This window comes from Sorghum bicolor, chromosome 8, assembly GCF_000003195.3.
Source record: "Sorghum bicolor cultivar BTx623 chromosome 8, Sorghum_bicolor_NCBIv3, whole genome shotgun sequence".
Classification (NCBI taxonomy): domain Eukaryota; kingdom Viridiplantae; phylum Streptophyta; class Magnoliopsida; order Poales; family Poaceae; genus Sorghum; species Sorghum bicolor.
In genome coordinates this window covers 41786914-41813975 of record NC_012877.2, presented here as the reverse complement: position 1 = coordinate 41813975, position 27062 = coordinate 41786914, and the positions used below count along the sequence as shown (strand labels likewise).

Here is a 27062-nt window from a genome sequence, read left to right as displayed (position 1 = left end):
CTTTCCTCCTGCCCGGACCGGCCAAATGGCCCAGATTGGCCAGCACTGAAGCCTGCAGCCGCAGCAGGCCTTGACCTGGCGGGTGCCTGGCTCGCTGCATGTATGGCCTGTGATAAGGCCTAATCCAAATCAGCCTCGCCTTCTAGTTCTCGTTGCAATTATCAAAGTATATTGCAACAAACAATAAGCATTGCACTTGAACACAATTTTCGCTTCGACCCCAGAGATCTCGTTGCAATAAAATTTAGCACTTGCAACAATATCAAGTATATTGCAACTGCAAAAAAAAGGTTGCAATTGACCCCCACTTTTGCTTCGCCTCCAAGAGTTTTCGTTGCATTAAGCATCTAGCATTTGCAACGCTTGTCAAATTTTATGCAACATAAAGAAACCGTAGCAATAGTCAAAACCAAATGCAACTAACGTAAATGTAGTTGCAGTACTACCACACAATTGCAACCAAAATCAATTCTACTACAACCATTTTTCACCATTGCAATATCGTCCACCAAATGCAACAGAGCTTTGCAACATCTTGAAAATCGTTGTATTAAAGGCATGTATCGCTACCATTTTTTAGAATGGTTATAATACAACGATCTCTAGCAACCAAATTTTCTAGGTTGCAATTCTTCGATGTTGCATTAGACCGAAAAGCTTGTAGTGATGTTTCTACCTTATAATTTATTTTATTTATTTTTGTAAATTATTTAATAATTGCCTAAAATTAAAACTAAGCCAAATTAAATAAAATTTAAGCTATGATTTGAATACAAAGTTGTTAGAGATCATCAAGATCCACATTTGATATATTGTCTAATTTTCCAATTGGATAAATTTGAGCCAATCCTAGGCTCATGTGTTTAAAATCCAAGATGGGTTTTTGTCAAACTTGGTCAAATGACAAACTAAATTACTTAAAATAAAAAACATTTGAATACCAAGTTGTTAGACATCATCAAGATCCAAACTTTTTATATAGGCATTTTTTCTATTTGAGAAAGTTTAAGTAAACAATACCCACCAAATCTTAAATCTCACACAAACTATATGAAACTGTATGTGAGAATTGTGGATTTTCAACTACACCTTCCCAACACTTTGTTAAATGCAAAAATGGTCTATATATTAAATGTAGATCTTGATGATTGGAACAATTTTGGTATTTATGACATTTCCAGTCGAGACCATCTAGGGTTCCGAAAACCGGTGCGTGGCTATGAATTCTTTCAAAATTCAAAATTGAGTGGTCCAAACTTTTTCAAGTGAAAAGTTGACCATTAGACCAAATGTAGAACTTGATGAGTGTAACAAAACTTTGTGTTCACGACTTTTCCATTTGGGACAATCTAGGGTACGGTCAAAATGTGTGTTTGATAAAACCAATGCTTTGACTTTGGTCAAACTTGGTCAAATGACCCATTCGATGACTTGAAATGAAAAAATTTAGAATACAAAGTTGTTAGAGATCATCAAGATCCACATTTGACATATTTTCTATTTTTTCCATTTGGATAAATTTGAGCCAATCCTAGGCACATGTGTTTAAAATCCAAGATGGGTTTTGGTCAAACTTGGTCAAATGAGAAACTAAATTACTTAAAATGAAAAACATTTGAATACCAAGTTGTTAGAGGTCATCAAGATCCAAACTTTTTATATAGACAATTTTTCCATTGTGAGAAATTTTAAGTAAACAATACCCACAAATCCAGAATCTCACACAACAATATGAAACTATATGTGAGAATTGTGGATATTCAACTACACCTTCGCAACACTTTGTAAAATGCAAAAATGGTCTATATATTAAATGTAGATCTTGATGAGTGGAACAATATTGGTATTCATGACTTTTCGAGTCAAGACCATCTAGGGTTCCGAAAACCGGTGCGTGGCTATGAATTCTTTCAAAATTCAAATTTGAGTGGTCCAAACTTTTTCAAATGAAAAGTTGACCATTAGACCATATGTAGAACTTGATGAGTGTAAAGAACTTTGTATTCATGACTTTTCCATTTGGGACCATCTAGGGTTCGGTCAAAGTGTGTGTTTCTAAAAACCAATGCTTTGACTTTGGTCAAACATGGTCAAATGACCCATTTGATGACTTGAAATGAACAAATTTTGAATACAAAGTTGTTAGAGATCATCAAGATCTACATTTGATATATTGTCTATTTTTCATTTGGATAAATTTGAGCCAATCCTAGGCACATGTGTTTAAAATCCAAGACGGGTTTTGGTCAAACTGGGACAAATGATAAACTAAATTACTTAAAATAAAAAAATATTGAATACCAAGTTGTTAGAGATCATCAAGATCTAAAATTTTTATATAGACAATTTTTCCATTTGAGAAAAGTAAACAATGCACACCAAATCTTGAATCTCACACAAACTATATGAAACTATATGTGAGAATTGTGGATTTTCGACTACACCTTCCCAACACTTTGTCAAATGCAAAAATGGTCTATATATTAAATGTAGATCTTGATGAGTGCAACAATATTGGTATTCATGACTTTTCCAATCGAGACCACATAGGGTTCCAAAAACCGGTGCGTGGCTATGAATTCATTCAAAATTCAAAATTGAGTGGTCCAAAGTTTTCCAAGTGAAAAGTTGACCATTAGATCAAATGTAGAACTTGATGAGTGCAACAAAACTTTGTATTCATGACTTTTCCATTGGGGACCATCTAGGGTTCGGTCAAAGTGTGTGTATCTTAAAACCAATGCTTTGACTTTGTTCAAACTTGGTCAAATAATCCATTTGATGACTTGAAATGAAACAATTTTGAATACAAAGTTGTTAGAGATCATCAAGATCTACATTTGATATATTGTCTATTTTTCCATTTGGATAAATTTGAGCCAATCCTAGGCACATGTGCTTAAAATCCAAGATGGGTTTTGGTCAAACTTGGTCAAATGACAAACTAAATTACTTAAAATGAAAAACATTTGAATACCAAGTTGTTACAGATCATCAAGATCCAAACGTTTTATATAGACAATTTTTCCATTTGAGAAATTTTAAGTAAACAATACCTACCAAATCTTGAATCTCACACAACTATAAGAAACTATATGTGAGAATTATGGATTTTCAACTACACCTTCCCAAAACTTTGTCAAATATTAAAATGGTCTATATATTAAATGTATATCTTGATGAGTGAAACAATATTGGTATTCATGACTTTTCTAGTCGAGACTATCTAGGGTTCCGAAAACCGGTGCGTGTCTATGAATTCTTTCAAAATTCAAAATTGTGTGGTCCAAACTTTTCCAAATGAAAAGTTGACCATTAAACCAAATGTAGAACTTGAAGTGTGTAACAAACTTTGTATTCATGACTTTTCCATTTGGGATCATCTAGAGTTCGGTCAAAGTGTGTGTTTCCAAAAACCAATGCTTTGACTTTGGTCAAACATTGTCAAATGACCCATTTGATGACTTGAAATGAAAAAAATTTGAATACAAAGTTGTTAGAGATCATCAAGATCTACATTTGAAAGATTGTCTATTTTACATTTTGGATAAATTTTAGCCAATCCTAGGCACATGTGTTTAAAAACCAAGACAGGTTTTGGTCAAACTTGGTCAAATGACAAACTAAATTACTTAAAATAAAAAACATTTGAATACCAAGTTGTTAGACATCATCAAGATCCAAACTTTTTATATTGATAATTTTTCCATTTGGGAAAATTAAACAATACCCACCAAATCTTGAATCCCTCACAAACTATATGAAACTATATGTGAGAATTGTGGATTTTCAACTACACCTTCCCAACACTTTGTCAAATACAAAAATGGTCTATATGCTAAATGTAGATCTTGATGAGTGGAACAATATTGGTATTGATGACTTCTCGAGTCGAGATCATCTAGGGTTCTGAAAACCGGTGCGTGGCCATGAATTCTTTCAAAATTCAAAATTGAGTGGTCTAAACTTTTCCAAATGAAAAGTTGACCATTAGACAAAATGTAGAACTTGACGAGTGTAACAAACTTTGTATTCATGACTTTTCTATTTGGGACCATCTAGGGTTCGGTCAAAGTGTGTGTTTCTAAAAACCAATGCTTTGACTTTGGTCAAACATGGTTAAATGACTCATTTGATGACTTGAAATGAAAAAATTTTGAATACAAAGTTGTTAGAGATCATCAAGATCTACATTTGATATATTGTCTTTTTTCCATTTGGATAAATTTGAGCCAATCTAAGGCACATGTGTTTAAAATCAAAGAAGGGTTTTGGTCAAATGACAAACTAAATTACTTAAAATAAAACACATTTGAATACCAAGTTGTTAGAGATCATCAAGATCCAAACTTTTTATATAGACAATTTTTCCATTTGAGAAAAGTAAACAATACCCACCAAATCTTGAATCTCACACAAACTATATGGAACTATATGTGAGTTGTGGATTTTCAACCACACCTTCCCAACACTTTGTCAAATGCAAAAATGCTCTATATATTAAATGTAGATCTTGATGAGTTGAACAATATTGATATTGAAGAATTTTCCAGTCGAGAACATTTAGGGTTCGAAAAACCGGTGTGTGTCTACATTTCAAAATTCAAAATTGAGTGGTTCAAACTTTTCCAAGTGAAATGTTGACCATTAGACCAAATGTAGAACTTGATGAGTGTAACAAACTTTGTATTCATGACTTTTCCATTTGGGACCATCTAGGGTTCGGTCAAAGTGTGTATTCATCAAGATCTATATTTTTATATGATAAATAGATTTTTTTTATTTGATGAAAATTGTACCATACTCGCATTCTGAGTTATAAATGACAAAAATAAAAAATTCAACATCAATATGATGTGAAAATAGATTTTCTGTTGATTGGATATAGTTTTTTAAAATTTATTGGAAAATAATATATTTTTGCATTAACAAAATATTAAACATTAGTTACAAACTTATTGAAAATTTAAAAAATACACTAAGATATTTAAGGTTAAAATTTTTTATGTGTACATTAAGGAAAAATACAATACATGACACTTTTTAAAAAATATTATGCAAAATATTTAATTTACTATACAATTAATAATGTTTAGCATATATATAAACAGTTTAAAAAGCTAAACCTAAAAACAGGATCACATGCCCTTTAGCACTGGTCCATGTTGGAACCGGTGCTAAAGGGTCCTCGAAATTTTAGGACCCCGCCTGAGCCCGCCTAAGGACTCTGTAGCACAGGCCCGTAGCTAAAACCGGTGCTAAAGGGTCTCTTTAGCACCGTATGGTGACACGCGCCGGTGCTAAAAGGGTCACCTTTTAACACTAGTGCGTGCCACCAGCCGGTGTTAAAGACCCTTTAGCACCGGTTTCAACTACGGACTGGCGCTAAAGGGTCCGCCCCTATAAAAGCACACAGGCGTCCTTGATCCGAACAGTTCCTTCATCTTCTTCGAGCAGAGCCCTTGCCGCCGCCTCGTCTCCACCAGCACCGCCGCCGTTCGTCTTCGTGCCCTGCGCCGTTCGTCTCTAGCGTCGCCGCGACCTTCACCAGCGCCGTCGCGACCATCTCCGCCACCAGCGCCGCCGCAGCGGCCTCCACCATAGTGCTGTCCACCGAACTCCACCCCCTACGTACTAGATCGTTCATCTCCACTAATATGCATGTGGCACAACAGTTTTTATACATATATATATATATACTAAAAAATAATGAATGGATGTTATGAATTATATGCCGAGCAGTTACACTAAAAAATGCATGTTATTATGAATTATATATATATATATATATATATATATATATATAAACTTTGGAATATGATTTTAGTGTTTTGTATATATATATATATATATATGATTATAGTGTTTTGTATATATATGAAGTGTATATATACACTAAAAAATAATGAATGCTACCCTAATTATTAAGTATATATATATATATATGATTCTAGTGTTTTCTCGTATATATATATTACATGATTATAGTGTTTTGTATATATATTAAGTATATATATACACTAAAAAATAATGCATGCTAGCATAATTATTAAGTATATATATATATATATATAGTGTTTTGTATATATTATTGTTTGTATTATTAATCTAGTATTGTTTTTAATATATTATTCTAATATTACTTTTTAGTTTTGAGCACTCGAGCACTTTCATATGTAGTAGTACTAGTAGTAGTATATAAGTCTCTAATATATATTTTATTTTCTATTATTTTGTATATATTATTGTTTGTACTATTATTCTAGTATTATTTTTAGTATATTATCCTAGTATTATTCTAGTATATTACTTGCTTAAAAGATTATAGTATTATTTTTTAGTTTGCGAGTAATTTCGGTTGTAGTAGTACTAGTAGTAGTATATAAGTCTCTAATATATATTTTATTTTCTAGTGTTTTGTATATATTATTGTTTGTACTTATTATTCTAGTATTATTTTTTATATTATTTTTTAGTATATTATCCTATTATTATTCTAGTATATTACTTGGCTTAAAAGATTCTAGTATTATTTTTTAGTTTGGAGCACTCCAGCACTTTCGTTTGTAGTAGTACTAGTAGTAGTATATAAGTCTCTAATATATATTTTATTTTCTAATATTTTGTATATATTATTGCTTGTACTATTATTCTAGTATTATTTTTTATATATTATCCTAGTATTATTCTAGTATATTACTTGGGTTAAAAGATTCTAGTATTATTTTTTAGTTTGGAGCACTCCAGCACTTTCGTTTGTAGTAGTACTAGTAGTAGTATATAAGTCTCTAATATATATTTTATTTTCTAATATTTTGTATATATTATTGCTTGTACTATTATTCTAGTATTATTTTTTATATATTATCCTAGTATTATTCTAGTATATTACTTGGCTTAAAAGATTCTAGTATTATTTTTTTAGTTTGGAGCACTCCGAGCACTTTCGTTTGTATTAGTACTAGTAGTAGTATATAAGTATCTAATATATATTTTATTTTCTAGTGTTTTGTATATATTATTGTTTGTACTAGTATTTTAGCATTATTTTTTAGTATTATTTTTTTAGTATATTATCCTAGTATTATTCTAGTATTATTGTTTTCTTATCTTATATAGTCTTATATATATATGGAAGATGCCATGAGAAATATAATCGACGATGGTAGTCAGTACTTTGCTTATGAGCATCAAGAGGGCAATGCGCCTGAGCAACAACTCATCGTGCAATAAGAAGGAAATACCAGCAAGTTATGTAAATGTAAACATATATAATGCATCATCTCTTACATTAGGTTTTAGACTTACTTGGTTATTATTTTAGTATTTTTGTTTCTATATCTACGTGTAGCCCTTTGGATTGACGTCTACGGGGAGTAGTATACCTCCACAAGGGCCAAAGAAGCCATTGGAGGTCCGCTATGTAATATCCGAGTTTGAGATAGCTACAGGCAGACCACTTGGTGAACATGCAACTAAATATGTCGATCACTGTGGTTACCTTGTGAGAGACCAAATACCGACCAGTGCTCGTGAATGGAGAGAGAAGCGAGGTGCTCCTAAAATTAGTTTTGTCTTTGATCATGACAAGGAGTTAGTTTGGAAAGCCGTCATGGTGGTTTTCTCCTTCGACACCAATGATGAAGAGTTGAAGGCGCGAATTTATGACTGGACTATAAAGAAGATGGTGGTACTGTTCTAGAATTAGAAGAAGACTTTATACAATAACCTCAAGCAAAATGTAAAGCTGAGGGCCTTCTGGGATGACTTCGTGCAATACAAAATAGGAGAAGAGGGCGAGGAACGAGCCATGAGGAACCAAGAGAATGCAAGTAAAAAGACATACCACCATCATATGGGATCAGATGGTTATAAGAGTGTCGTTCCCACGTGGGACCGAATGGAACAGGGGATGCTTGCTAGGGGGTCACACCTGAGACAATAGCAAAGAATTGGAGGGAGCGCTCAAAGCATTGGTTCTATGGTCATGGGGGAAGCGTGGACCTAGACACCGGAGCACTAGTTTGGGGCCAAGAAATCTCTAGAGTAGCAGAGAGACTAGTCTGTGCATGAGAGGCGGTTTAGTCTGGTGAGTTCAGGCCTAATAGGGAGAAGGATGAACTCACGTACGCGCTTGAAAATCCTGAGCATGGTGGGCATACGAGAGGCTATGGGGCAGTTCCGTGGCTGCATTCATTCGAAGTTGATCAAGAAACCTATAGAAGCCACCACAGAAAGAAGGACGAGGAGGCAGAGCGGATCCACCAGCTAGAAGGTTTTGTTATACAGTCACAAGAGCGCAAGAAATCTCGTGAAGAATGGATGCAGGCAGAGATTAAAAGGAAAGTACAAGAAGCACTGAGTCAAACGATGAAAGAGCAAGGTACATCACAGCCTGAGGTCAACATTAGCCCCTGTTGACAGTCCTTAAGTATAAATATAATCAAAAAATAAATAGAGAAAAGGATCCAAATGCACCCGACACACAGACTTAGGGTTTTATCTGACAGAATTCCACGAGTTTTGGTGTTTGTCTATTTCTGTAGGGGGTTATCAGGAAATATGGAGGAAAGGCCCACACGTCGGGTTTACATAGAGATATTAACGTGCCGCGGAAATATCCAACATCTAGAAGAGTCCAGAAGCCATAGGAACGAGTGGACCTAGGGGCAGGGCGCCCGCCCTGGCCTGAGAGCCAATCAGGCTCCGCCTCGCGGATCATGCTCCACCGACTTAAGGGATTAATGAAATTCGTGCGATTAAGGTCGGTTTGATCCGATGACCCATATTCATTTGGAAGGACTATATAAGCAGACCCCCTGAACCCTGGAGGAGAGGACCGGAGAAAGCCTAATCCATTCATCCATCTCGGGAGAAAAAGTCTCTGATCAAGCCCTAGAGCCACCACATCAACTAGATCTCTAGTTTAGCATAGCTACATAGGATTAGAACTAGAAGGAGTGAATCTTCGATTGGTTTCCGGATTTGTCAAGAGGATTCTTGGTAATTCCTCTACTGTTCTTCATTTGTTCATCATTGTTCTTCAATATTATGAATATAACTTTGTTCTACTTCAATATATTCATTATGACTTTGCTCTACTTGTTTATATTTGCAATTATATTGTTCTTAGTTTATCATAGTTATATGCTTAGCTTAGATTGGAATTATATACATGTTTAGGATCGTATAGCATTTATCCATGTGTACAGTGGGTGAATGATAAGTATTGTGTAGGCGTGGTGCCTATACCGTATTTATCTGCGATTGTACCCTATATGCCGGATCGCGGGGTAGTTCATGGTAGCGACAGCTCCATTGATTATTATATAGTCCCCCTCTCGTGTATAGGGTAGGTAGAGCAACATTATTACAGGGGAGTGATTGCTATGTTTCTCATCTTTCTTGATAATATCACTATGCATGGGCGTAGTCCTGTCTCGCAATGATTTCCAAATATAATTGCACTAACTATGATATGCTAGACTTTATAGTTAAGAATAACTTAGGAAATATTCTTGTACTTCATTCTAATTCTATGCTAATGAATTGCTAGAATATCTGTTGAGATGCTTATCATTATTATATGTGGCTAGTTATGCTGATCACATTAATTATCTTTGTCACCATTCATACTTTATCTATCTTTTATGTGACATTTATCCCTATATGAAAGAGATAGATAAATGCTCTCTATTACACATGCAATGATAGATACTCAATTCTATATTCCATTCCATAATGAACATTGATGATAATCAATCCCTTCCGAGTGGTAAAAATATAAATAACGATACCTAGAATACTTCCCGGTTAAAATGCTACATCGGTATTAATGCTAGATAGGTTTGGCATTTTTGGCGCCGTTATCAGAATTAGAAAACTAAGTCTACTTTTGGTAATGATGTTAAGAATGCCCAACAAGAATTTTTGGCGCCGTTGCCGGGGAAGGTTGATTACTAATAAGGAATGAATACGGAATTTCGAGACATTATTCGTATCACTAATATGATCGAGATTATCAATTCTCTCATACAGTTTTACCCCTATTTTTCTATTTTGATTTTTTGTATCCAGGGCAATGTATGAATAGAAGACATGTTCCAGGAAATTTTGTTGACAATCTCGAAGCATTATTCAAAAAAATAAGAGCTAAGCTCAATAGGAGATTGTCAACACATCAGCACGAAGCTTCATCCAATCAAGAAGATCACCAAAGTTTCACCCGGAACTTGTCTTCAGAGTTTGAAGTTATGGTGAACAAATCGATCTGCGAGTTCTCGGCTCCCACTATGGACAACATCCACACTGGACCTGCTGCAGAGATCGATGGCAACTTTGAGCTCAAGCCTGGGCTCATCAACATGGTGCAAACCAACTAGTTCTGTGGAAAGGCTCACGAAGATGCTAGTGCTCATCCCCAACACTTCCTGAAGATTTGCAGCACATTCACCATGTCAGGAGTCCCCAGTGATGCTATACTACTTCGCCTCTTCGCATTCTCGCTGTTTGGGAGAGCAAAGCAGTGGTTCTACACTACAAAGGAGAAGAATACTACGTGGGCACTCTGCTCCACGAACTTTCTGGCTAAGTTCTTTCCCATGGGCAAGACCAATGCTCTCCGTGGGAAAATTACAAGTTTTCAACAACAACATGATGAATCCGTTCTAGAAGCATGGGAGCGCTTCCAAGACTATATCCTAGAATGTCCCCATCATGGAATGGAGAGCTGGCTACTGATGTAGACGTTTTATCATGGGCTCGGCAATAGTTCCCGTGAGACCATGGATGCTGCAGCTGGAGGAGCATTCCTATCCCTCACCATACCACTAGCCACAGCTCTTGTGGAGAAGATGGCGTCCAACCAAGGCTGGAATGAAGAAAGGACCCAGACACGCAAGAGAGGTGGAGGTATGCACCAGCTCAAGGAGGTAGACATGCTGTTTGCCAAGCTAGACCTGCTCATGAAGAAGCTCGATGATAGAGCTGGAGATAAGAAAGATGTCATGCACGTCTACGACTCTCACATAACTTGTGAGGAGTGTGGAGATACTAGACACTCAGGCAATCACTGCCCTGAGATGCTTGAGGACGCGAATTACATCATCAACAACAACAACAACAATTACTACAACCGTCCTCAGCAAAATCAAGGTTGGAATCAACAGAGGCCTAACTACTCCGGTAATTATCAAGGTAATCTGAGAGAGTTAGTGTCTAATCAAGGAAAGCTAATGGATAACCTATCTAAGAAATTGGCATCTAATCATAAAATGTTAGAAAATATAAATAATAGAATGGATAATTTCTCTACTGCCAACAAGAATCAAATTAGCTTTAATAAAATGATTGTATCTCTGTTAAATCAAATAGCTGCTACTGTTCCTGCTTCTAACCCCAGTATACCATCACAACCGGAAGGATTAGAATCTGCAAATCTTGTAGACATGTTTGATACAGGTAACTACTGGAGTAACCTCGTTGCAGAAGTTACTACTGGCCTTCTGCCGGTCAAGAGAGGCTCTGGACGCCCCATCATCCCGATCTCCATCGGCATGGTGGACTTCCCAGAAGCACTCTGCGACTTTGGCTCCAGCGTCAACATTATGCCTAGGGTACTCTATGAACAATTCTTTACATATCCCTTACTAGAAACAACCATGTGTTTGCAGCTTGCAGATCGGACGCTAAGTTTCCCCAAGGGAATATTGAAGAACCTCTGTGTCCGAGTTGGTACCTTGTACGCCCTAGCAGACTTCGTGGGGATAGAGACCAGTAATGATGAGAGGGCACCCGTCATCCTAGGGAGGCCATTTGTGAACACCTCGGGAGCTGTCATCTACGCTAGTCCTGCCAAGGTCAGTTTCTACATCGAAGGAAGGAAGGAGATGTTTTCCTTCAAGAACAAGACTACACAAATCCTAGAGCAATCCCGACAAGAACCATGGAAGAGGACCAACAGGAGGAACAGGAATAAGAAAGTGTGGACCGTGTCAGCTAAGATGGTCACTCTAGTTCACGGAGGTCAAGATCATCGACTTAAGTCACCGTTCCTGCCAAAGAAGGACGACCCAGGTATACCAAGTATCTAGTGCTCCATTAATGGATTCAACTTCTACAAGACACTTTGCGACACCGGATCGGGTGTCAACATAATGGCCGCAGTCACCTATCGGCTTTTGTTCGGAACCATGCCCCTAAAACTGACATACATTCAGCTCCAGATGGTAGATCAGACATTTCGAAAGGTTGAAGGTATAGTAACTGATGTCCCTGTCAAAAAAGATGATCATTTTGTCCATAGAGACTTTCAGGTTATTGACATAGGAGAAGACGAGTACGATCGACCCATCATCCTTGGGAGACCGTTCCTCAGAACCGTTAAAGCAATCATCTACATTAGAACCAGAGAAGTCCACATGCACTTTCCCTCTCAGAAGGTACACCGCTATTTTACTAACCCTAACTATATAGTTGAAGACTCTAAGCAGGTCAGGATAAGAAGAAGACGGCGCAACCGCAACCAGAGGAGGCAAATCATCAAGGATGGATGGGCAGACTACGAAGGAAAAGTGGTAAGGTCTAAAGACATACAGCTTGAACAGAATTGTCCTAAGGAGACCGTAGCACCGAGTCAGGAGTGGAGAGAGAAGGTAGTTGTACACGAATAGGAGGCGCCGCCGGAACCACCGACTACGCCATCCAGCGAATCCCAGGACGACTGAGAAAACAAAGAGTCCCGTACGGAGGACTTAAAAACACCGAACGCCTTGCCAAGAGGTAAACTTCGTAGTTATCCTTTTCCTTTCAATTATTTAAAATAGTTTGCTTAGTTAATTATGTTCATACTATCCTAGAAAGAAAATAAAAAATGTTAAAACCAGTAAGCCCCATGTGAGTATACAAGTGGCATAAAACCCATAAGTACATTCACTGTGGTGGCACAAAAAATAATAAAAATATTGTTCTGCTCTATAAAAATAAAAATATAAAAATAAAATTGTGATCCTACCAAAGAAAGTAGCATTTATTGAGGGAGCTCAACATGATAAAAGCTAGATATTTATGGTAACACCTAATCAGTTCCACAAAGCGTTGTTGTCTATTTGAGCTCCATAGAATTCAAGGATCAAGAAGACTAGCAGACAGAGGACACTCTAATCACTGTCAGGGTGCTGCCGACATTCAAATACACCTCTGCCACCTGCTAGCTACATTAAAAGAAATTACGTCAAAATTCAGCTTGGGGAGAGCACCTCCATTTATCCCGCTAAGTATTTCTATCTACATTTATACTTATACTATACTAAAATAAAAATATACATAATCATAAAAAAACCAAATAAAGATTTTGTGCTTATATATATATCTTTGCTTAGTTTGCTTAATAAATAAATAAAGTGGCTATGCTAAACTGAGTCTTAATAGAACTCTAGCATGGATATAATGAATAGTTGCTCTGCCTAAATTTTCGAATTTGAAGTTTGCTCTCAAGTTTAGACATAACTGTTATAATTTAAAGCTTGCCCTAAACCTGAACTGGTGGGAAGAGAACTTGATCTGAAGTCTAAGTTGTTAACGATATGATATGAGAAAGTTGAGCTGCTGTTTATCTGTTCCTTGAGATGCTAGAATTTTGGAGAATTTTATCTTCGAAAAACTTTTAAATATCATATGATGAGTTTCTGTATGATGAGAGTTTAAATTCCTACCACAGCCATATATATATGCTTGCTAGACCTTGAGCTACACATTTACTTTTTACTGCTTATGAGCATTGAGTGTGGTCAAGCTGTGTAGACCCTTAGGAGCTTGTCATGTGGTTAAATCAAGATTCACTTGCACGTTCAATCACACATGCTGCTTCTACTCTGGAAGTACGCATCCACATATATCCACTAATTTCCATCTCCAGAACCACCCAAAAGTATTCTACTCCTCACTACAAGAATTCTAGGCTTCTATGACAACTAGATTATGACGAATACAGCCTGTTTCCTGTCACTACCTGCCTGTAGTGACGAAGTGACTGTCGTCACAGAAGGTGGGTCACTAATCACCTTCTATGACCACCAGAGGACTTCGTCACTGATACAGTGACAATAGTTCTCATGTCATTGATACAATGACGAGACTAAATCGTCATAACAAATCGAATAGAGTAACATCACATATATGATGACATGGCTAATGACGTGGCAGAAAACATTTGACCCATTAGGAATGGGCTTTTCTCATTAATTAGGACCAACCTAGTTGGCCCACATGTTGTGCAAAACTTCTTGGCCTAGTTACAAATCGGCATTTTCTTCCTTTAAGCCCAATATTGTTACAATCAAAGCTGGGCTGACCCATTTAAAAAACAGTCACAAACAATATAATAACAATTACTAATTACACAATAATGACCATACATAATGGGTGCTCCAAACATAACATTTCATATATGTATCATAAATGGGCATACAAAATGGCTCCATAAACTAACATACAGTACTAGCTATATTTGTTCACTAAACAAGTTAATTTGTTCCAGCTATTTCTGTGGTCACCCTGCAGCACTGAAGGCAGCTTGCAGCCGCTGGACACGTTTCTGTGGCCACCCTGCGCCACTGAAGACAGCTTGCAGTCGCTGCAGACAAACTCGTTATTCATGCCTGCAATTAGTAGACACCAGCTAGTAGATATATAATACGAAGTGCAGAACTTGTAATATGATACTGGTTATGCAGTCAAGTGCTAAAAAGCAATTTGTAGCAGTCACTAGAACTGTTATCTAAATAGTATATGATTTCCCCCCTACTAGCTGCCATGGTGTAGGTGGATGACTTTGCAATTCATGAAAAAAGCATGCAGATTATTTTAGAGAAGCATAGAGACACATATACTTGGCGCCGGGATCAAGTAACATATATGTGAAGATGACATTCAGCTTGGGGTAAAATCAAAGCACATTCACTTAGAAAAAAATCAGAAAGCAGTAGGTACAATGCTGAACTAATAGCACATCAGATTTGATCGTTACTATCTGAACTCTGAACTGCAACAAATTCAGGTGGTGAAACAATTAATAAATGTACATATACATAAAACAGGCCATCGATCTATGTTGCCCTCTATAGAATGACCATACAACACAAATCAAGTAATTCTTCTAGTCATGAAGCAACCAAACAAAGAAAATGAAATTTGTTTTTACTAAGCTATCTACAATTCAAGATGCAGAATATATCCATCTCACGTAAAAGCAGTAGCTTTAGTGTTGCAATTTTAGCACATAAATTCAGTTTGCAATAGTATTTAAATTTCTAAAATAGTAGCTTTCAAGGAAAAGCTTGCTGACAGTTCAATCCATGGTGTTAGCTTGTTTCTCACTTACAGGGCAGTAGTGTCTACTATGATTATCTTTTGTCTATCTGAACACTATCACGAAGTTTACTGTTTGCAACTATATACACATGTTATCTTGTCGATATAACATTAAAAAGTATAACAGAGGGTCACTGCTAGTCTGTAGCCTCACCACTTTCCATGGCGTGCATGTTCAAAAAAATGCATAGCTAGTCCAAATGGCTTGCAGAAATGAACGGGAGCCCTTCACTTGCAGTTACTGATTGTGCTGGTGTTGCAGATGAAGTCAAAGACCTGGACTATGGTGCCATGCCGAAGCACACTGGACAATCTTCACGTCCACTGGGGCAGCATCCACACGCCCGCAACCTGCAACACTGGGCCCTCAAAGCCATGAATGCGCCATGGATCTTGCCAGAGCCATTGATGGTGATGGCCTTAAGGATGAAGGAGCCGAGTTGGAAACTTCCTAGCGCAGGTCCGGCCTTCTCTCGTGTGGATCTGGGCTGTGCTCGCCGGTGCCACCTCACCACAGCCGGATCCGTCTTCCAGAACCTGCAAAACCATCACTGAGGGAGCCGTCAGCGCTACAAGCATCATCCTGTCATCATAGATGGTGTGGACGAGGCTTGGAATGGTGAACCCTCGCGCCGCCCTAGCCGAGCCGCCGACCCTTCACGCCACCATCGCTAAGGAGGCCGGCCACTCTACTCGATGCGCTGCCAACCATGGCCACCATGCTCTCCTCCCTCACTGCTAGAGTGCTAGGACCGGGAGATAGGGTGCAGCTCAGAGTGGGAGATGGGGTGCGGTGGCTGAGGAAAGGGAATTGTGGCTAGGGTTTCGATAGCCAAGTTCTTATATATTAGGCATGGGCGTATTTCTATCCATCCGATCGTAAATCAATGGCTATAAATTTGTGGGCCGAACAGGCCAGTATCAAAAGACAGTTGGGCTATTGGGCTCAACACCTAATTTTTATATATTTTCTTGCTTTTTAGCTATACACGAAGGTGCACGTGGGATTCCAATCTTTGGTGTGCACGGGATTCCAAATTTTAGTGTGCGCGGGAACTAATTTTGAGGTTGTTTTGCTGCATAGGAAACTTTTATAGTATCATAAGTGACCTAAAGGAATGTAAATTAAAATTTTTTAAACTACAAAGTTCTATAACTGTAAGAACACAACAGTTTGATAGAGCATGATTTTAGAAATTTTTAGGGAAAAATCAGTAAATTTGGAGCTAGTACAAGAGAGAAAGGCTAGTTACAAATTTCAGCCAGAGATTAAAAAGTGAAATGAGTTCTTCAACAATTTCAAAATTAAATTTCACATAGCATTTTGATTTAGTAAATAATTTCTAATGAAAAAATTTTGAAAAACAAAGTTTCATAACTTTACGAGATCTACAAATTTTATTTTGGTCATTTCTCCATCCGAGATTGTTTGCGAAATTTAAATTTTAGTGCTTATACTATTCGGTGTCTATTTATAGGGAGCCGCCCCTAGAGAAAGGGGCATTGCTACATATCTTTTTAGTAATAATGTCAGAAGTAATAATATATTATACAATATAAAGAGCATATAAAATTTTATTTAAACATATAAAAAATTTTGGTTCCTTGTCCGATTCGGTTGCATTGGTTTGCTCATTTGGTTAAGGACATACGAAAATATATTATATAATTATATGAAAACATATAAAAACTTTGGTTAAATATTATTATAAAATAATAAAAATTAAAGTCGGTCCTCCTCCATCCGCCAGTGTCGCGGCTAGTCGCGGCCAGCCGCCGTCTGCCGATGGTGCCGCGGCAGGTGAGTGCCGGCGACTCCCCCGGTATACGAGTAGAGTTTTTTTTTTCTGCCGACGCCGTCGGATGCCGTCTCGGAGGCCACGGGATGGGCTTGGACGGGCTGGACCGGGACTTTGGCTTGGACGGGCTGAGCCCAGGCGAGACCCAGATGCAAAATAAAATAAATAATTGTTTTAATCACGTGCTTTGAGATTCGTGTAAATTATAAAAAAAGAGAGTACCGGAGCGGTTGCCTTTTGAAAAAAATAAAGTTTTATATTTCATGATGATCAACTATTGTCATTGATCTGTCGTTACAAAGCTGATGCAGAGTATACTATGACGATGTTTATGACAGAGACATAGCTTGGTCATAAACAGTTGTCATCCTGCGAACAGTCGTCATAAACAATCTCTGTTTGTGACAAATAGGTGTTCTGTCATCTGGTATTCGTCACAGAAGCCTAGATTTATTGTAGTGTCCTAATCCAGGAGAGAATAGCCAAAAACATTCTCCTATTTCTGTTTTTCCCTATGAAATAAATGCTCAAGATATCTTGGTTACTACCACTTGCTATATTATTTCAGGAGATGAGTGTTCTAAAAAAAGAGAAGAAAGAATACGAGGAAATAAAAAGGGGCAAGTGCCCAGAACCTCGAAAGAAAAGAAAAAGTGAGACGAGAGGTTAAAATGGACAAGTGTCCGACAGTAGAATTAGGGGTGCAATACCCACCTGAGAGGAAAGAAAAAGAAAACATAGAGCATCTCATTCTCCTCAAAAATTTCAAAGAGCAAGAACGGTATGTATCCCCTCAAAAGAGCAAAAAGTAGAATTAGACTTTCACCATTGTTATCATCATCATCACTATACATCATTCATTCGCCACAAATGCACATCTTGATTTGACTTATTGACTTGTTTCTCTAGATCCATGGTTTGACTATGCAATAAATGTCTTGTAAGTATGTATACTTTATATCCCACCTATGAGCTCCAGATATCAAGAGCCTTATTAAAGTAGGGTGAGAGAGAAGGCAAGGTCACTATGCTTCATACCACAAATACTACAAACTTTGGGAGAAGGCATATACCATCACTGCCTTGGTAAGGATCCAGAAATACCACAAAAGAGAGATCTAAGAGAGTCATACAAGGAATCTCTGAGTTTTATTTGAAAATCTGCAAAAAAACTCCAAAGCTATAGCTGATCAAGAATAAGAGACATGGTGCTTGACTAGACCGTTCTATCTCTTAACTGCTCAAGACAGAAGTGACGGTTACAAGTCCCATGGTAAAAGGTAAAATGTGTAAGTTTTAAGTCTTGACCGTTTACTCTAACTCAGAGATGAGACCTCATTTGAAAGCATGTGTACCGTCAACTTTTAAAGGGATTACAACAACTTCTAATCCATCACTAAGATTATCCTTGCTGACGGACGAGCAAGAAGTAAGCTTGGGGGAGTTTGTTGACGGTCCTTAAGTATCAAATATAATCAACAAATAAAAAGAGAAAAGGATCCAAATGCAACCGACACCCAGACTTAGGTTTTTATCTGACAAAATTCCACGAGTTTTGGTGTTTGTCTATTTTTGCAGGGGGTAATCAGGAAATATGGAGGAAAGGCCCACACATCGGGTTTACATAGAGATATTAACGTGTCATGTTATTATCCAACATCTAGAAGAGTCTAGAAGCCACGGGAACGAGCGAGAAACCGAGCGGACCTGGGGGTAGGGCGCCCGCCCACCCCCCTTGGGCGCCCGCACTGGCCTGAGAGCCAATCAGGCTCCGCCTCGCGGATCATGCTCCACCGACCTAAATGATTAAGGAAAACCGTGCGATTAAGGTCGGTTTAATCCGACGGCCCATATTCATTTGGAAGGACTATATAAGCAGATCCCCTGGTCCCTAGAGGAGAGGACTAGAGAAACCCTAATTCATTCATCCATCTCGAGAGAGAAGTCACTGATCAAGCCCTAGAGCCACCACATCAACTAGATCTCTAGTTTAGCATAGCTTCATAGGATTAGAACTAGAAGGAGTCAATCTTCGATTAGTTTCCAGATCTGTCAAGAGGATTCTTGGTAATTACTCTACTGTTCTTCATTTGTTCATCATTGTTCTTCAATATTATGAATATGACTTTATTCTACTTCAATATATTGATTATGACTTTGCTCTACTTGTTTATATTTGCAATTATATTGTTCTTAGTTTAACATAGTTATATGCTTGGCTTAGTTAGATTGGAATTATATACATGTTTAGGATCGTATAGCGTTTCTCCATGTGTATAGTGGGTGAATGATAAGTATTGTGTAGGCGTGGTGCCTATACCGTATTTATCTGCGATTGTACCCTATATGCTGGATCGTGGGGTAGTTCGTGGTAGTGACAACTCCATTGATTCTTATATAGTCCCCCTCTCGTGTATAGGGCAGGCAGAGCAACATTATTACAGGGGAGTGATTGCTATGTTTCTCGTCTTTCTTGATAATATCACTATGCATGGGCGTAGTCCTGTCTCGCAATGATTGCCAAGTATAATTGCACTAACTATGATATGCTAGACTTTATAGTTAAGAATAACTTAGGAAATATTCTTGTAGTTCGTCCTAATTCCATGCTAATGACTTGCTAGAATATCTGTTGAGGTGCCTATCATTATTATATGTGGCTAGTTATGCTGATCAGATTAATTATCTTTGTCACCATTCATACTTTATCTATCTTTTATGTGACATTTATCCCTTTATGAAACAGATAGATAAATGCTCTCTATTACACATGCAATGATAGATACTCAATTCCATATTCTATTCCATAATCAACATTGATGATTAGCAATCCCTTCCCAGTGGTAAAAATATAAATAATAATACCTGAAATACTTGACGGTTAAAATGCTACATCGGTATTAATCTGTGTGCTTGCAGATCTCATTTATTATTCATTCAGAAGAGCATTTGCATATTTCAATACTGTGTCTCTCATGTCATGCTGGGGATGACAACTTGGCTTAAGTGGCATGAGGGATAGGTTTGGTATTTTTGGCGCCGTTATCAGAATTAGAAAACTAAGTCTACTTTTGGTAATGACATTAAGAATGCCCAACAGCTCCTAGGTCAGTGAAAAGAAATTGCGCATCCACCAAAGTACCATCCATTCAGGATGACACAATGCTACACTTCCCCGTGGATGTTGTCACAGAGGCTTTTACTACTTGTGAGCGGCACGTACCAAATGGGAATGCAACAAAAAAGGTGGCTATTAGTGTTGTCAACCCTATCGACTGAACGAGAACTCCAAGAATCCATAGTCGACTAGTACCAGCTGGATATGCTAGCATCTCAGTTGATAGGGTTGAGAGAGGTTATGGCAGCGTGCCTCTAGAAATAGAAGGGGGAGATGGAGTGAAGACCTTAGGTGAAGCTAAGAAAACGCTTATTTGTTGGCGCAAGCGCTTCATAATTATTCTAGGAGTGTCACTGTCGCCTCTTCCTCACCATAGGTTTATGCGTGAGTTTACTTCTTATATTATTTATGTGTTGCATTTAAAAAAAAGTTTGCTCATATAACTCATTGTTTTATCATTAGGGATGTTGGGTATTCTTAACATCATTACCAAAAGTAGACTTAGTTCTCTAATTCTGATAACGGTGCCAAAAATGCCAAACCTATCCCTCATGCCACTTAAGCCAAGTTGTCCTCCCCAGCATGACATAAGAGACGCAGTATTGAAATATGCAATTGCTCATCTAAATAAATAATAAATGGGATCTGCAAGCGCATAGATTAATACCGATGTAGCATTTTAACCGGGAAGTATTCCAGGTATCGTTATTTATATTTTTACCACTGGGTAGGGATTAGTAACCATCAATGTTGATTATAGAATGGAATATAAGATTGAGTATCTATCATTGCATGTATAATTGAGAACATTTATCTAATTCTAACATACAGGGATAAGTGTCACATAAGAGATATATAAAGTAATGAATGGTGACATAGATAATTAATCTGATCAGCATAACTTAGCCACATAATAAATATGATAAGCACCTCAATTAGATATTCTAGCAAGTCATTAGCATGGAATTAGGACAAACTACAAGAATATTCCCTAAGTTATTCTTAACTATACAGTCTAGCATATCATAGTTAGTGCAATTATACTTAGCAATCATTGTGAGACAAGATTACGCCCATGCATAGTGATATTATCAAGGAATATGAGAAACATAGCAATCACTCCCCTGTAATAATGTTGCTCTGCCAGCCCTATACATGAGAGGGGGACTATATAAGAATCAATGAAGCTGTCACTATCACGAACTACCCCACGATCTGACATATAGGGTACAATCGTAGATAAATACGGTATAAGCACCACGCCTACACAATACCTATCATTTACCCATGGATCCGATGGATAAACGCTATACGATCCTAAACATGTATATAATTCGAATCTAACTAAGCCAAATATATAACTATGATAAACTAAGAACAATATAATTGTGAATATAAACAAGTAGAGCAAAGTCATAAGCAATATATTGAAGTAGAACAAAGTCATATTCATAATATTGAAGAACAAAGATGAACAATTGAAGAACAATAGAGAATTACCAAGAATCCTCTTGACAGATCTGGAAACCAATCGAAGATTGACTCCTTCTTGTTCTAATCCTATGTAGCTATGCTAATCTAGATATCTAATTGATGTGGTGGCTCTAGGCTTGATCAGAGGCTTCTTCTCCCTTAATGAATAATGAATTAGGGTTGAGAGGTCCCCTCCTCCAGGGGCCAGGGGGTCTGGTTTTATAGTCTCTCCAAGTGAATATGGGCCGTCGAATCGAACCGACGTTGATTGAACGGTTATCCTTGATCATTTAGGTCGGTGGAGCATAATCTCAAAAAAGAGTCCTGATTGGACTCCAGAGGGGGGCGGGCGCCCTGGTCCCTTGGGTGGGCGCCTTGGGCCAGGCCCCGTTCTGCCTCCGCTTCGTTCCCGTGGCTTCTGGAGTCTTCTAGATGTAAGACAATTGCACGGTGCGTTAATATCTCTATGTAATCCCGACATGTGGGCCTTTCTTCCGTATTTCCTGATAACCCCCTGCAGAAATAGACAAACACCAAAACTCGGTGAATTCTGTTAGATAAAACCCTAAGTCTGGATGTTGATTTCATTTGGATCCTTTTCTTTGTTTATTTGATAGTTAAATTTGATACTAAAGGACCGTCAACAAGGGACTCCTCCAACCTAAGTCTAGCTCATTCCCCAGCGCATCATAGTGCTATGGGCGATGACGATGCTAGATTCGATGGAACGGCTGCAAGCCCATCTCCTCCAACACCTACTGTGGTCGCACCGACCCCGCCACTGCCTCCACCGCAGTCTCCACCTCCTCCAACGAGGTCTCCAACACCACCACCGTGTTCTCCAATGCCAAAAAGATCAGACCCACCACCTCCACCGCCTACACCACCCTCTCCAAAGAGTACACAGCCAGTCCCATCGCCTCCAAAGTGAGGCAGTCAGAAGCGGTCTGCCCTAGAATGACCGAAGTCATCGGCCCCACCTCTAAAGAATGTTGCCTCATCAAAAAAAGCTAAGACACCAGAGAAATTATCTTATAAAAATAGTGAAGAAGAGGTATTTGCTTTGTCCAAAGTAGAGGTGAAACAATGGTTTTCTAAATTTAACTAGGAAGCGAAAGAGCGGCAGAACCCAGAAAAGCCATACTTATATGTAAAGCCAGAGGAACTGAGGAAGAAGGTGGCGGACCACCAAAAGAAGCAGCGGGAAGCTCAGAAGAAGCCAACACTGTCAGACTATGAGCGCTCTCTGGTCAACTCTGCACAACAGCCTAGGAAGAGAGTAGGAAAGGGGGTCCCATAGCTCGGGGAAGTATCAAAACAGATGCCCCCGTTGATTGTGCCAAATCAATACGGCTCAAATAAGGACTTGATGCCAAAGCAATCTTTAATCTTGTCTAAGCTAGATTCGCTTGAGCATTACTTTGGACAAAACGGTCTAAATATCAAAGACATTGCTGCTATTGCTGGATGTCACACTTTTGAAAAGGCTCAGGTAGTTGATCAATGGAGGGCAAGATATGAACCGGGTAGGAGTCTAATCAACCCTCAACATTTACATGAGCTCGGCACACAAATGTTTGCAATAAACAAGTGGTGCATGGAGGCGTCTAAAAGGGGAGATAATTGGATTTCAGTTTGTATTCGACAACATCACTACTTCCATGGAGATGACCTCATATACGTCCAATTAGAAGAATTGCACCAATTATGTCACCTCGATGTCTCGACAAATCTCTCGTGAGCTACTTTTGTCTCTAAGTATTTCTTTCTTTTTTATTAAACTTCTACCTTCTTTAATTATATATATATAATCCTTACATACTTAAGATTTGTGTGTATATATGCAGGCACCAAATGAGAGAGATTAGAAGCAAAAATGACAATAGTATTGGGTTCGTTGACCCTTATATTGTTTTCAAGGCTCCGTAGGCAGTGTGGACAACATCTTATGAGATAGAAGTCTGCACCAATCTTATGAAGTTTTTCATGAACTAAAAAGAAAAACAAAAAATAGTCTTCCCCCACAACTTTGAGTGAGTTATATAGTTATTAAGTGCATGCACATTTTATTTTACTTATTATTACTTGATTCATGTTTTATATAGTTATAGGCCTGACTATATATATATATGTGTGTAATAAACAACTTTCACTAGATACTCATGGTCATTAAAATTCCCAAAAACTGTTTGATAACCTATGACTCACTGAGAAAACCGCAAGAAAATTACCAACAAATGGTAAATATTATTCAAAGGTACGTAATGTTGATCTCAACTAGAAGAATATCATGATATGACTACAATTATTAGTTGACGATCTACAATGGATGTGTGTAGGGTTTAGGAAAGATTTATTGACCATGAACATCTCATTGGTTGTAAAGCGCCACTTAATATAATTCATCCACAAGTAAGTTGTACTAGCTAGCAAACTTTTTCATATATATCGTATAGTGGTGTTTAAGACAAGAAGGGGGGACAACCTATGTGGATATTACGTCTGCAAATTCTTGATGGTACACATCAATCAAACACCCACAGAGACCCTCAGAGTACGTTACATGTCTCTTTTCATTATCTCCTGAATTATTGTTGGGTATTCTTAACATCATTACCAAAAGTAGACTAAGTTCTCTAAATATAGTAACGGTGCCAAAAATGCCAAACCTATCCCTCACACCACTTAAGCCAAGTTGTCATCCCCAGCATGATATGAGAGACGCGGTATTGAAATATGCAATTGCTCTTCTAAATAAATAATGAATGGGATCTGCAAGCGCACAGATTAATACCGATGCAGCATTTTAACCGGGAAGTATTCCAGGTATCGTTATTTATATTTTTACCACTGGGAAGGGATTAGCAATCATCAATATTGATTACAGAATAGAATATGAGATTGAGCATATATCATTGTATGTATAATTGAGAACATTATATCTAACTCTTTATACAGGGATAAGTGTCACATAAAGGATATATGAAATAATAATAGTGACAAGGATAACTAATCTGATCTAGCCACATAATAAATATGATAAGCACCTCAATTAGATACTCTAGAAAGTCATTAGCATGGTATTAGAACGAACTACAAGAATATTCCCTAAGTTATTCTCAACTATATAGTCTAGCATTATCATAGTAAGTGCAAGCATACTTAGCAATCATTGCGAGACAAGACTACGCCCATGCATAGTGATATTAGCAAGGAATATGAGAAACATAGCAATCACTCCCCTGTAATAATGTTGCTCTGCCAGCCCAATACACGAGAGGGGGACTATATAAGAATCAATGAAGCTGTCACTATCACGAACCACCCCACGATCTGGCATATTGGATACAATCGCAGATAAATACGGTATAAGCACCACGCCTACACAATATCTATCATTTACCCATGGATCCGATGGATAAACGCTATACGATCCTAAGCATGTATATAGATCGTATCTAACTAAGCCAAGTACATAACTATGATAAACTAAGAACAATATAATCTTGAATATAAGCAAGTAGAGCAAAGTCATAAGCAATATATTGAAGTAGAACAAAGTCATATTCATAATATTGAAGAACAAAGATAATTAGAAAGCAATTAGAAGCACAATTAGAGAATTACCAAGAATCCTCCTGACAGATCCGGAAACCAATCGAAGATTGACTCCTTCTAGTTCTAATCCTATGTAGCTATGCTAATCTAGATATCTAATTGATGTGGTGGCTCTAATCTTGATCAGAGGCTTCTTCTCCCTTGATGGAACAATGAATTAGGGTTGAGAGGCTCCCTCCTCCAGGGGCCAGGGGGTCTGGTTTTATAGTCCCTTCAAGTGAATATGGGCCCTTGGATCAAACCGACATAGATTGTATGGTTCAGATTCATCCTTTAGGTCGGTGGAGATCTCCCGCGAAGCAGAGTCCTGATTGGACTCCTAGAGGGGGCGGGCGCCCTGACCAACTGGGCGGCCGCCCAGGGTCTGGCCCCATTTCGCCTCCGCTTTGGTCTCGTGGCTTCTGGAGTCTTCTAGATGTGAGATAATTGACCAGCACGTTAATATCTTTACGTAATCCTGACATGTGGGCCTTTCTTCCATATTTCCTGATAACCCCTGCAGAAATAGACAAACACCAAAACTCGTGGAATTCTGTCAGATAAAACCCTAAGTCTAGATCTTGATTTCATTTGGATCCTTTTCTTTATTTATTTGATAATTAAATTTGATACTTAAGGACCGTCAACAATTATATTGAATAACAGATAACTAATACCTTTTTTCTTTTATTTCAAATTGAAGACGGAATGGTTAAGGGCAAAGGTCATGCAAAAAAACCGCATCAAAGCTATTCAAGAGATGATAACAGGATTCCTCCGCGAGCAAGTGATCAATCCAAACGATGAGTTTCACTTCAATGGCAATGAAACTCTTATTCCAAACAACGATGATCATTTGTATAGGATTTAGAGATTCAGAGAAAAACTCTATATATATATATTACAAATCTTGTACTTATAAAACTATATATAAAAAGCTTGTTACATATCCATCTATTTAATTATTAATGTGGCCTATTCGTTTTATTATAGGCAAAGCTTTACTATAAAGCTAAGCCTATAATAATATTTATGCTTCATATGTGTGTAATATATATATATTATTATATCAAATACGTATTGACAAACCTATTATTATTATATATAAACAATAAACAGAACCAAATAAATGAACCAAAAAAGAAAAAGGACCCCTTTAGCATTGGTTGGTAATACCAACCTATGTTAAAGGGGGGCTATGGCCTCGGTACCCTGAACCGGGACTAAAGGGCGGGCCTTTAGTCCTGGAAGGGCAACACTGGCTCGAGAACCGGGGCAACAGGCCCTTCCTGACCGGTGCTAATGCCCGAACATGCAGCAGTGTGATGTGTTCCATATTTCACAATTGAAGAAATGTTTAAGAGTCCCTAAAGAATATTTGCCTCTTGATGAACTTAATGTAAGAGATGATTTATCTTTCTTAGAGCCTATCAAAATTTTGGATACCTAAGAGAGAGTCACTTGGAATAAAAAGGTCAAAATGTGCAAAGTTCAATGGAAACATTACTCAGAAGAGGAACCAACTTGGGAAAAGGAGGAAGATTTGAAGGCAGAGTTTCCCCATCTCTCTGGCTATCTTCCCGAATCTCAAGGACGAGATTCATTCTAACGGGGTAGGTTTGTAACACCCAAAATTTTGAATTTTGCAAGTTTTTATAGTTTATTAGAGTTATTTATAGATGAAGATCAAATTCATAGGAGGAAAA

General features: G+C 37.8%; 1 long non-coding RNA gene across 1 annotated transcript; it reads right to left on the bottom strand.

Moving 5' to 3' along the window:
- LOC110437482 lies at window positions 14305–16194 on the bottom strand. Its single transcript, XR_002455536.1, has 2 exons — window positions 15524–16194; window positions 14305–14657 (listed from the first exon to the last, which is right to left on the bottom strand). It is a non-coding gene; the product is annotated as an uncharacterized LOC110437482 (long non-coding RNA).